Raw genomic sequence first — 12,820 nt, 5'->3', positions numbered from 1 at the left:
AACAACAACAACAAAACAAAAGAGGAAACAACAACCATTATTTCTTAATATCTCTACATTAATGGACTCAACTCCCCAGTAAAAAGACATAGTCTAACAGACTGGATACATAAATAGGACCCAGCATTTTGCTGCATACAGGAAATATACCTCAGTGACAAAGACAGACACTATCCAAGAGACACTATCTAAGAGTAAAAGACTGGGAAATTTTTTTCCAAGCAAATAGTCACAAGAAAGAAGCTGGAGTAGTATTTCTAATATCGAATAAAATTGACTTTCAACCAAAAGTTAACAAAAATTAAGGAAGCACATTTCATACTCATCAAAGGAAAAATTTAGCAAGATGAACTCTCGATTCTGAACATCTATGCTTGAAATGCAAGGGCACCCACATTCATAAAAGAAACTTTACTACAGCTCAAAGCATACATTGTACTGCACATAATAATAGTGGGAAACTTAAACACCCCACTCTCATCAATGGAGAGATCATGGAAACAGAAACTAAACAGAGACACAGAGAAACAGAGTTATGAACGAAATGGATTTAATAGACATCTATAGAACATTCTATCCTAAAATAAAAGAATATACTTTCTTCTCAGCACCTCATGGTACCTCTCCAAAATTGATCATATAATTGTTCACATAACAGGCCTCAATAGATACAAGGAGATTGAAATAACCCCATGCATTCTATCATATCACCATTGACTAAGGCTGGTCTTCAATAACAACAAAAACAAGAGACAACCCACATACACATGGAAGCTGAACAATGCTCTACTCAATAAAAACTTGGTCAAGGAAGAAATAAAGAAAGAAATTAAATACTTTTAAAATTTAATGAAAATGAAGGCACAACGTGCCCAAACTTATGGGATACAATTAAAGCAGTGCTAAGAGGAAAGCTCATACCTCAGAGTGACTCCAAAAAGAAATTGGAAAGAGTGTACACTAACAACTTGACAGTGCACCAATAAGCTCTAGAACAAAAAAGGCAGTACATTTAACCAAGAGGAGTGAGTAGACAGTTGGAAATGATCAAACTCAGAGATGAAATCAACCAAGTAGAAATAAACAAACCATACAAAAATCAACCAAACCAGGAGCTGGTTCTTTGAGAAAATCAACAAGAGAGATAATCCCTTAGCCAGACTAACCAGAGGGCACAAAAAGAGTATGCAAATTAACAAAATCAGAAATGAAAAGGGAGATATAACAACAGAAACCTAGGGAATACCAAAAATTATCAGATCCTACTACAAAAGACTATACTCAAAAAATGGAAAATCTGGAGGAAATGGACAACTTTCTAGACAGATACAAGGTACCAAAGTAAAATCAGGATCAGATAAACCATCTAAACAATCCCATAAACCCAAAAGAAATAAAAGCATTTATTAACAGTCTCACAACCAAAATGTGCCCAAGATCAGACAGGTTTAGTGCAGAATTCTATCAGACCTTCATAGAAGATCTCATACCAATACTCTTCAAACTATTACACAAAATAGAAACAGAAGGAACACTACTCAACCCCTTCTATGAAGTCACAATTACATTTATACCTAAACCGCTCAAAGACCCAACAAAGAAAGAGAACTTCAGATCAATTTCCCTTATGAATTTTGATGCAAAAACACTCAATAAAATTCTCCCAAACTGAATCCAAGAACATATCAAAACAATCATTCACCTTGACCAAGTAGGCTTCATCCCAGGGATGGAAGGATGGTTCAATATATGAAATTCATCAATCAAATCCACTATATAAACAAACTCAAGGAAAAAAAGACATGATCATATCATTGGATACTTAGAAACCATTTGACAAAATTCAACACCCTTTTATGATAAAAAGTCTTAGAAAGATCAGACATTTAAGGCTCATACCTAATCATATTAAAAGCAATATACAGCAAACCAGTAGCCAATATGAAACTAAATGGAGAGAAACTTGAAGCAATCCCACTAAAATCAGGGCTAGACAATACTACACATTCTCTCCCTACCTATTCTGTATAGTACTTGAATTTTCAGTCAGAGCAATTAGACAATGAATAGGGACACCAAAAATTGCGACACCAAAAATTTCACCAGAGAACTCCTACAGCTGGTAAATAAGTTCCTGGATATAAAATTAACCCATACAAATCAGTAGCCTTCTTTTACTCAAAGAATAAACAGGCTGAAAAAGAAATTAGGGAATTGACACACTTCAAAATAGCCACAAATAGTATCAAATACCTTGGTGTGACTCTAACCAAGCAAGTGAAAGATCTGTATGACAAGAACTTCAAGTCTCTAAAGAAAGAAATTGAAGATATCAGAAGATGGAAGTATTTCCCATGCTCATGGATTGGCAGGATTTATATATTAAAAATGGGCCTCTTGCCAAAAGCAATCTACAGATTCAATTCAATCCCTATCAAAATTCCAACTCTATTATTCATAGAAATAAAAAGAACAATTGGAAAATTCATTTGGAAAAGAAAAAAAAACCCAAGATAGTGAAAACTATTCTCAACAATAAAAGAACTACTTGGGGAATCACCATCCCTGACCTCAAGTCATATGACAGAGCACTAATGATAATAACTGTATGGTATTGGAACATTGACAGGCAGGTAGATCAAAGGAATAGAATTGAAGACCCAGAAATGAACCTATGGTCACTTGATTTTTGACAAAGGAGCTAAAACCAACCAAAGGAAAAAGGATAGCATTTTTAACAAATAGTGCTGGTTCAACTGGAGGTCAGCATGTAGAAGAATGCAAATTGATCCATTCTTATCACCCTGTACAAAGCTTAAGTCCAAGTGGATCAAGGACTTCCATATAAAACCAGATATACTGAAGCTAATAGAAGAAATATTGGGGAAGAATCACAAATACATAGGCACATTGGAAAATTTCTTGAACAGAACAGAATATGACTTATACTGTAAGATCAAGAAGTGAGAAATGGGACCTCCCAAATTACCAAAGCATCTACCAAGGCAAAAGGACAGTGGCAAACAGCAGCCAATATATTGGGAAAAGGTCTTTACCAATCCTACATTTGATAGAAGGCTAATATCTAATATACACGAAGAACTCAAAAAGTTAGAAGACTCCAGAGAATCAAATAACCCTATTAAAAATGGGCTACAGAGCTAAACAATATATTCTCTCTCTTTTTTTTTATTGGATTTTTTTTTTTACATTTCAAATGTTATTCCCTTTCCTGGTTTCCTGTCCATAAGCCTCCTAATTCATCCCCCTTCTCTTCTTCTATAAGGGTATTTCCCCCTCTCCAAGCATTCCCCTTCCTGCCTCCCTACCCTGACATTCCCCAATACTGTGGTCCAGCCTTGACAAGACAAAGGGCTTCTCTGCCCATTTGTGCCCAACAAGGCCATCCTCTGCTACATATGCAGCTGGAGCCATGGGTCTGTTCATGTGTGGTCTTTGGGTAGTGGTTTAGTACCTGGGAGCTCTGGTTGGTTGATATTGTTGTTCTTATGGGGTCACAAGCCCCTTGAGTTCTTTCAATTCTTTCTCTAATTCTTCTAATGGGAATCCTGTTCTCAGTTCAGTGGTTTGGGGCTAGCACTCGCCTCTGTATTTTTGAGGCTCTGGCTAAGCCTCTCAGAAGACAGCTTTATCAGGCTCCTGTCAGCATGCATTTCTTTATTTCATCAATATTGTCTAGTTTTGGTGACTGTATATATATGGGCTGAATCCCAAGTTGGGGCAGGCTCTGAATGGCCATTCCCTCAGTCTCTTCTCCAAACTTTGTCTCCATATCCGCTCCTATGAATATTTTTGTTCCCCATTTTGAGAAGGAATGAAGCATCCACTCTTTGGTCATCCTTCTTGAGCTTCATGTAGTCTGTGGATTTTTCATGGGTAATTCGAGATTTTTAGCTAATATCCACTTACCAGTGACTGCATACCATGTGTGTTTTTTTTGATTGGGTTACCTCACTCAGGATGATATTTATAGTTCCATCCCATTGTCTATGAATTTCATGAAGTCATTGTTTTTAATAGCTGAGTGGTACTCCGTTGTGTCGATGTACCACATTTTCTGTATCCATTCCTTGAAGTGCATCTGGATTTGTTCCAGCTTCTGGTTATTATAAATAAGGCTGCTCTGAACATACTAGAGCATGTGCCCTTGTAATATGTTGGAGCATCTTTTAGGTATATGCCCAGGAGAGGTATAGCTGGTTCCTCTGGTAGTGCAATGTTCAGTTTTCTGAGGAACCTCCAGATTGATTTCCAGAGTGGTTGAACCAGCTTGCAATCCCACCAACAATAGAGGAATGTTCCTCTTTCTTCACATCCTCGCCAGCATCTGTTGTCACCTGAGTTTTTAATCTTAGTCATTCTGACTGGTACGAGGTAGAATCTCAGGATTGTTTTGATTTGCATTTCCCAGATGACTAAGGATGTTGAGCATTTCTTTAGGTGCTTTTCAGGTATTCGATATTCCTCAGCTGAGAATGTTTTGTTTAGCTTTGTACTCTATATTTTAATAGGGTTATTGAGCTCTCTGGAGTCTAATTTCTTGAGTTCTTTGTATATATTTAAGATTAGTCCTCTATCTCATGTAGGATTGGTAAAGATCTTTTCCCAATCTGTTGGTTGCTGATTTGCCCTAATGACAGTGTCCTTTACATTACAGGAGCTTTACAGTTTTATTAGGTCTCATTTGTTGATTCTTGATCTTAAAGCATGAGCCATTGTTGTTTTGAACAATGAATTCTCAACCAAGGAATACCAAATGGCTAAGAAGCATGTAAAGAAGTGTTCAACATCCTTAATCATCAGGGAAATGCAAATCAAAACAACCTTGAGATACCACCTCACACCAGTGAGAATGGCTAAGATCAAAAACTCAGGTGACAGCAAATGCTGTCGAGGATGCGGAGAAAGCGGAACAGTCCTCCATTGATGGTGGGGTAGCAGACTGGTACAAGCATGCTGGAAATCAGTCTGGAGTTCCTCAGAAAATTGAACATTGAACTGCCTGAGGTTAGCTATACCTCTCTTGGCATATGTCTAAAAGGTGTCTCCAACTTGTATGCAAGCACATGCTTATATGTAAACAATGAGCAAATCCAGATGTCCTTTAAAGAAAGAATACAATAAATGTACTATTCAAGGATTCTTAGGAAAAATGGAAAATGGGGAATTAGAAATATCTTGAGGGAGGTAAGCCAGTCACAAAAGAACACACACGTTGTGCAATCACTGATAAATAGATATTAGCCCAAGAGCCTAGAATACCTAAGAAAGAAATTCACAGATCATATGAAGTCCAAAGAGAAGGAAGAGCAAAATTTGGATGCTTCATTTCTTCTTTGAATGGAGAACAAAATACTCTCTGGAGGAAATACAGGGACAACGAGTTTAGCAGGGACAGAAGAAAAGGTAATCCAGAGACTGCTCATCTGAGGATATGTCCCACATGCAGTCACCAAATGCAGTCACTATTGCTGATGCCACAAAGTGCTTGCTGACAGGAGGCTTATATGTGTGTCACCTGAGAGACTCTGTCTGAGCCCTACTGATACATATGAGGATGGTTGTAGCTAACCATTGGGAATGAAAGGGCTTCAATGGAAAAGTTAGAGAGAAAAGACTGAAGGAGCTGAAGAGGTTTGCAACACCATAGGAAGAACAACAATATTAATCAAACAGACCCCACCAGAGCTCCCCTCGTCTATCTAAACTACCAACCAATGCATACACATGGAGGGACCCATGACTCCTGGCGTGTGTGTGGTGTGTGTGTGTGTGTGTGTGTGTGTGTGTGTGTGTGTGTGTGTGTGTGTATCAGAAGATGGTGTTGTCCATCATCAATAGTTGGAAAAGCCTTTGATCCTATCCTGTGAAGGCTCATTTCCCCAATGTAGGGTACTGCCAAGGCATTGAGCTTGGAGTAGGTGGGTGCGTGTAGGAGAATCCTCAGAGAAGCAGGGAGGGTGGGAGGGAGTATGGGAGGGGGACAAATGTGTATAACATTTCAAATTAAATACATAAAATAACCATGAACAATAAATTAAAAAAATCCCAGTACTAGACATGAGAAAGACTTACTTTTGAATTGTTGGCTATTGCTGTCCTAGGTATTCTGTAAACATATAGCCTGTTGCTTTTGCCATTTATTACCCGCTACCCAAAGGTGGAATGTAAGTTGTGTTTGCTGAAGACATCATTTACTTCAGAAACAAGCCTCTGAAACTTCTGAGCTGATACTGACCTTAATTTTCCCTCCCTTGGGACTAGCTTTTATGACACTGTAAGAAAGAGACAACCAATAGTCCTACCCAGCTATGATACCTATGAACCATATCAATGTCCACCATGTCCTGATAATCATACAAGTTCACTAGTCACATACCTTGGTGATAAGCAGCAGCTCTCTAATTAGAACTGTATTATGAGAGGGACATCATTCCTAGTACTGGAAACCTAGGTAATTAATCAGTACTAGTAGATCATGGTTATTGGAGAGTCTACAACCACTAATTTACTCAACCAACATGACACCTATTGACAATCTATAAATATCTTTCCTTATACCCACAGATAATTGTGTATTTTCACCACTTATAATGGAAAATTCTTTTTGTTGGAGAATATTACAGAAAAACATAACCAATTAAAATGCATAATTGCGGAGCCCAGTCCTACATCTACAAAACACTCTCACACCTAATGCTCAGGAAACATTGCACAAGAAGGGGTAGGGAGCAAAGCATCTTAGAAATTTCTTATGATATATTCATAAAGTCTCACCAACATGACTGCCAAACATAAGCTGAATAATGACAGTCACAAAGTGGACTGAGAAAGTCAATGGCGCTCTAAACCTACACAAAGAACTATAGGTAACTGAGTAATTCCAAGAGTGCAAGAAAATAGTGTTCTCTAAGGAGCTGCATACAATTGTTTATCCAATACCAAATGGTTAGCGCTGAAAACACCTCTATACAGTACATTATATAGACTGAGCAGGTTAAATTTAGGAACATACATGTATATGCATATACACATCTGAGTATAACAGCAATTACTGGGAAAAAAGAACAAGGAGAGTTATATTGAAGAGTTTAGAAAGAGGAAGTAGAACTGAGATATAATATGATTATAATCTCAAAAATAAATGAAACAAATAAAAAAAAGAGAGAGAACATTTTCCAAAACCTGAAATCAGAAAATGTTTTTAAGGGCTGGAGAAATGGATCAGTGGTTAAGAGCAATTCCTGCTCTTGTAGAGAACTGGGATTCAATTCGCAATACCCATATGGGAGCTCACAACTCGCTACATCTCCAATTCTAGCAGATCTTATGCCCTCTTATTGCTTCTGTGGGCATCAGGCACACTCATGATATGCACACCTACATACATGCAAGTAAAAGACCCAGAAACATAAAAGGAAAACATTTTTGATCATTTATTAACTTATATATAAGTTAATCATATATTCAGAATCTAAAACTTTTATTCATCTACTTCTCATAAAATGAATATTTCTAATCTATTTTTGAAGACTAAACATAAATTCATAGTTACAGCTACAATGAATTTGAAAATGAAAATCTGATTGTTTTGGTTAATATCTTCCTGCTGTGTTGCAAATACTGTGCTAATTATGGAACACAAAATCCTGTTTCAATATGAAAGGGTGATAATTACACATGGAGGACACATGCTTTTTCCTGTACTAGGTCATTCGTCCACCAGTGTAAATGTTGACACATCAAACATAATTAATGTAACTCAAACCCTATTTTGAATTTTTGCTTTCATTATTTTGGTCTTTTGGTGGGACTAGACTGAAGTTGGTATTCAAATAATGTGGTGATATCTGAAAAAGAAATTTATCTACCATGTGATGTAAAAATCCCACTTGACATATACTCAATGGGAATGAAATAAACATGTAGAACACACACACACACACACATACACACACATCATTATTTATAATACCCAAGAGGCAGCAAACACTCAGTATCCATAATTATATATATTATACATTATATATATATTTATATTATATATTATATATTTATATTATATATATTATATATTATATATAATGATTTATCTACATAATGGGATATTACTTATCCATAAAAAGGAAGGAAATTTTGACCTACACTAGAAAATGGATTGATCATGAACACATTACTGCCACATGAAACAAATCAGTCACAAAAACCTATATGCTAAATGATACGAATTTTATGAATTCTAGTTATGTGGTCCCCAGAGTAACCAAATTTACACAAACAGAAAATAAAATGGTAGATACCAAAGGATGAAGGGAAAGGAAATGTGGAGTTATTCAACACAGAGTTTTGCTGCATAATTATGTGAATATATTCAATATTACTACACTGTACATTTGAAATTGGTTAATATGGTAATTTTGGTGTTTTAAAAACCACAGTTAATAAAACAAAAATCTTGAGACCTCATCACAAGTATGCTATATCATGTCTGGAGCAGGGAAATTGAAAATGTGTTCTTTATTTTGGATATAGATTCTCAACATGTAGCTCCAGCAGGTCTAGAACTTGTGTAGAGAAGGCTGGCTTTGAACTCTCAGAGACTCACCTGCCTCTGTTTTCAAAGTATGGATTAATGCATGTGGCACCACATCTGGCTTGGCAATGTACTTTTTTGTAATCAAGCTCCTGTGATGAACAGATTTTGATACTTACCATTCACAGGGCTCTTTACAAACACACACACACACACACACACACACACACACACTCACACACACTTACATGGTACACACAACTATCTGCATTCCTATAATTGCCGTTTCTGTGGGAATATATTCTATAGAATTATGTCTTTCATGGTGCTGATTTTCATACATATTACTTCCTTTGAGTTAGGTTGTATTTCTTTCAATGGATGCTTCCATTTGCCTCATGTCTTGAGACATAAAAGTTAAACTTAATCTGTTCTCATCTGTCTGATGAGTGTTGAATGTCTCAGAGCAGCGTGTAGCTGCTCTGCTATGTTTACTTTTATTAGCAATTTTAGAAGCTACTCCTTGTTTAGTGATATCTGATTTGCCATCTACTGAGATGGCCAAATAGTGTTGTACCTAACCAGGTTTCTGTTCTAGTTAGATCCATGCTTTGTGTGTTTCAATTTAACCATATATATATATATATATATATGCACACACATTTTAGATACGTTGCATATTTCCTAGCTAGAGTTATCTTAGGCTTTTAATATTTTCTCTAACTTTGGAATATGATATTGAGTTACGCTGGTATCTTTTACAACTACTTGCTTTGAAATAGTTACTTTTATTATATGCTTATAAATCTTCAGGAATCTTATGGCAAAATTTTTACCAAATCACATACTAAACAATGCCTAAATTCTTTAAGTTCACATACAGGAACTGTCAGCTTTTCTTAGGGTACTTCCTAATCTCCTACATAACATATTAAACTGGATGTCTGTTATTTGTCATTCCATGAGTATGCACCAGTATTCTGTCCTTTCTTGCTTCTGATATTCCCAGTACATAAAAATCTTTCTTAACTGTTTTACCATCTTTTGAACTTTGATCCAATTCTACTTTCTAGATGACTTTCTGTGCTTTGATCCTCATTGTAAAATGTCACTTCACCTCCTGTGTGGTTTAGTTGCATTATACTTGTACTTTGAATGGACATATATTATCGATTGCCTTTGTATTCTTGCAATTTATGTGTACTCTCATCTTTCCTTTTATTGAAAATAAATTCTCATGTAATATGTCCTGATTATGGTCTTCTATGTCTCTATCTACTCCTTTCAGGTCCTCCGCTCTCTGCCTATATGAATCCACTTCCTTTCTGTCTCTCATTAGAAAAAAAAATCAGGCTTCTAAGGGATAATAATAAAACATAATAACTAAAAGAAAATGTAAGATAAAACAAACACTAAAACATCAGAATTGGACAAACCAAACAAACAGAAGGGAAAAGCCCAAGAGAAGGCACAAGAAACAGAGACCCACTCATTTACACAATGAGAAGTCCCATAAAAAGACTAAACTGGAAGCCACAACATATACACAGAGGAACTGGTCCAGACCCATGTGGGCGTTATGCATACTGCCTCAGTCTCTGTGAGTTCATATGAGCATTGATCAGCTGATTTAGAGGTTTTCTTGGTGTCCTCTATGCCCTCTGGCTCTCAGAACCTTTCTGCTTCCTCTTCCACAAGGTTCCCCTTCCCTGAGGGGAAGGATTTAATGGAGACATTCACTTAGGGCTGAGTGTCCTAAGGTCCCTCATTCTCTTCATGTTCGGATCAGGGCCTCTCCATTTGTTCCCATAGATCTATGAGTACAGCAGAATATCATTAAGGGTCATTTTATTGCTATTTATTTTTAGACCAGTATTATTTGATTTGCTCTGAGTCCCTGAGCTATCTACTCTCAAGTTCTTGGTTACCTAAGCAGTGTTGGAATGGGTCACATCTCATAGAGGGGGCCTGAAGTCAAACCAGATATTGGTTGGTTTCTCACACAAGCTTTATGCTGACATTGTCCTATAATAATTTGTAGACAGGAAAGCCTTGTAGATCAAAGTGTTTGGTGATATATTTGTTTTTACATTTCTTTTTTGTTAGCCTGCAGTGTATCTTCATATACCAAAGATGCTAAAACATAGGGGTGAAGGCTCTATATAAACACCATTAGATTAAAAGGATTTCAAGGCCTAGGCCCATATTCTTAAATTTGGCAATGTTTTAGAACATACTAGATGTCATTTATTATTCAAAATGTTCTGTCATTTGTAAGGGTAAAGGGCTAGTTCTGCCTTCATGGATATTGAAGAAGAAATGCTGTCCTTTATACCCTTAAGTAGATTGGACTGAAAATGGGACCCCCAGTGGAGGAATTAGAAAAAAGGACTGAAGGAGCTGAAGGGGTTTTCAACCCCAAAGGAAGAACAACAATATCAACCAACCAGACCTCCCAGAACTAACAAGGACTAAATCACCATCCTATGAGTACACAGGGATAGACCTATGGCTCCAGCTGCATATGTAGCAGAGGATGGCCTTGTTGGGCACCAGTGGGAGGAGAGGCCCTTGGTCCTGCAAAGGATCAATACCCTACTGTAGGGGAATGTCACGGGTGACTGGGTGGGGGAATACTCTGATAGAGGCAGGGGGAGGGGGAAGGGGTAGGGGAATTCCAGAGGGGGAATCAAGAAAGGAGATAACATTTGAAATGTATATAAAGAAAAATTCAATAAAAAAGAAGTAGATTCATTTGAGTTTAGTCTTATAAATTCTACTTCAAACATGCTCTTTAGCTTTAACAAAGTGGTCACAATCTAATTTCTACTATTGTTGATTATATGCTTCAATCAAATCAAAATTATTAGCTAGGAGTGAAAGAAATTTTGAGCTAAAACCAGAAGTAAACTTCACATAACTAGCCTTGGATAATTTAATTACTGTTTCTGAACTTGTATGAGACCCATTAATTCCTTTTCAATATTCAATAAACCTTTTAAATTGAAGAATAATTATATGAGAATGATTGAATGGATTTTCTTACACACCAATAGGTGACTGTGGATTTGTGTTGACTTATTTAATGGAGTTTTCTTTTCAACATATAATTATACTCATTTGTAACTTGGAAAAAATCAATATAGTACTTCACTGGCTTTGTCTGGGATGAGGTAGACTTGTGAAATTAAAATACACAGACATACACAAATGCAGTTAATTCATGACAGTAAAAAAAGAAAATATAGAGTGTTACAAAGCTCAGAGTGATATAAAATCATTTCTGCAACACAACAAAGCTTCAAAAAAGCTATTCTTAGACCCGTGGACAGAATCTAGTAGAGCATACATGCAAGATACACAGTTATCAAGTTGAGGTCTATCACTTCGTTTTAAGTTACAGAAAGTTGATAGTATACTAGAAATAGCAAGATATGTGTAGTGTATGTGAACCCTTGCTATTGAAAATCACAAGTAGTGGTTTGGGGTACTGTCCTGGTTTTTTCTTTAGAAAGAGCAGTGCTGTCATTTGGGCTCCAGCTCCTTGGAAGGATATGGTTATCTTTGTTCCAATGTATTTTTGACACTTTTTTTCCCTGTCAATGTCCCCCCTCTTTTAATTTCTATTCTTTCAAAGTCCTTTTTTCCCAATGGAAGTCAAATGTGAAACTGAGATGTTTTAAGTGACGGAATATTTTATTTTCCCCCAAATGCAATTGCAAAATATGGTTGGGTATAAAAAATTACAAGAGTATCTTTATAAAATTAATTTATTGAATTTACATCCCATTATCAGCCGGCTCCCTTACCTCCCAGGCTCCTCCCACACCTACCCCCCCCCCATTTGCCCTGCAACTCTCTTTTGATAAGGGGAGCCTCCCCTGCATATTCTAATCCCATGCACCCCAGTGGTTACAGAACTAGTGACATCCTCTCTCACTAAGGCCAGAAAAAGTCTCCCAGTTAGGGGAATGGGATCCACAAGCAGGCAAGAGATTCTGGGATAGCTCATGCTCCATTTGTTGGGAGACCCACATCAAGACCAAGTTGTACATCTGGTACATATGTGCAGAGGGTCCTAGGTCCAACCCATACTTGTTCTTTGGTTAATGGTTCAGTCTCTGAGAATTCACAAGGGTTCAGGTTACTTGTCTCTGTTGGTCTTCCTGTTGAGTCTCTATCCTCTCTGGGTTCCTCAGTCCTTCCACAAGATTCTGGAAGCTCCACCTAATGCTTGGATGTGAGTCTCCATCTCTTTCCATTGGC

The sequence above is a fragment of the Rattus rattus genome, chromosome X, assembly GCF_011064425.1.
Source record: "Rattus rattus isolate New Zealand chromosome X, Rrattus_CSIRO_v1, whole genome shotgun sequence".
Lineage (NCBI taxonomy): Eukaryota > Metazoa > Chordata > Mammalia > Rodentia > Muridae > Rattus > Rattus rattus.
The sequence above is the reverse complement of the archived record's forward strand: the minus strand, read 5'-3'. Positions refer to the sequence as shown.